Genomic DNA, 1585 nt, shown 5'->3' with positions numbered 1-1585 from the left:
GAACAACAACAATGTTGTTGTTAGGTGCCATTGAGTCAGTTCCTACTCATAGCAACCCTATACACAACAGAAAAACACGCTGCCCCATCCAGCACAATCCTCACAATTGTTGTTATGTTTAAGCCCATTGTTACTGATCTCATTGTAGTCTGCTATTTTTTGCGGACGCTCCACTTTACCAAGAATCATGTCCTTCTCCAGGGACGGGTCTCTTCTGTACAGACCTAGCTCTACTAATTTATTTTTTTTTAATTCACTCACTTTTTTTTTTCACTTAGATTTACTTAAGAACGAAACTTCAGGAAACTGAAAGTACAAAGCTCTTTTAATTCCTCCTTCTACCTCATGAACTTTCAGGCCCAGCCTCAGCCCAGCTCCAGGCAGCTAACTCCTACCACCCAATGTCCTGCTGTTACCTTCTCCAGCAGGTACTGTTAAAATCCTTAGCATGCTGTGAGAGGCAAGCAGTTCTTCCAGTTGATACCTGTTTATAATAGCATTGTCCAGTAGAAATATAATGGTTGTTGTTGTTGTTAGCACCGTTGAGGCTTATAGCTACCCTATGCACAGCAGAATGCAGCACTGCCCAGTTCTGAGCCGTCCTCACAATCATTGGTACATCTGAGCTCGTAGTAGTCACTGCAGCAATACATCTCATTGTGAGCCCAAAATGTAAGTCATATCTATCATTCATAATCTTTTACTAGCTACATTTTTTTAAAGTAGAAAGAAAGAAGTCAAATTAATTTTAATTATGTCTTACTCAATCCAATTTATCTACAAAAAGTTTTTCAACATGTGATCAGTACCAAAATTATTAATGAAACTTTTGTTATTTTCTTTTTTTATTATTAAATTTTCAAAATCTAGTGGGTAGTTTACATTTACAGCATATCTTCAGTTGGGATTATCCACGTTGATGTTGCTACGTGCAGTGAAGTCTGTTCTGACTCAAAGCAACACTGTGTGCAACAGAACTAAACGCTGCCTGGTCTGGCACCATCCTCACAACTGTTGTTATATTTAAGGCCACTGCTGTGGCCACTATGTCAACCCATCTCATTGGGGTCTTCCTCTTGTTCGTTGACCCTCTATTTTACCAAGCATAATATCCTTTTCCAGGACCTGGTCCCACCTGATAAAGTCTGAAATATGTAAATGATTTCCTCTTGGTCTATGTACAAGTTCCTCATGACCACAATCAAATGTGTTGAAATTCCCATTCTTCACAATGTTATACATCGTTTGTTATGATCCATACATTCGAATGCCTTTGCACAGCCAATAAAACACAATTAAACATTTTCTGGTATTCTCTGCTTCCAGTCAAGATCCAACTAACAACAGTAAGATAACTTTCAGTCCACATCCTCTTTTGAATCTGGTGAATTTTTGGCAGCTCCCTATCCCTGTACTGCGGCAACCATTTTTTCATTATCTTCAGAAAAATATTACTCGTATGTAATACTAAGGATATTGTTTGATAATTTCCACATACTGTTAGCTCACCTTTCAATGAAGAGCTGAAAGACTACTGAGAGCCTTCAGCATTGTATCAATTGTGTTTTGCTAATTCCTAGAGCCT

The sequence above is a fragment of the Chrysochloris asiatica genome, unplaced genomic scaffold (genome assembly GCF_000296735.1).
Source record: "Chrysochloris asiatica unplaced genomic scaffold, ChrAsi1.0 scaffold00209, whole genome shotgun sequence".
NCBI classification, from domain to species: domain Eukaryota; kingdom Metazoa; phylum Chordata; class Mammalia; order Afrosoricida; family Chrysochloridae; genus Chrysochloris; species Chrysochloris asiatica.
The sequence above is the reverse complement of the archived record's forward strand: the minus strand, read 5'-3'. Positions refer to the sequence as shown.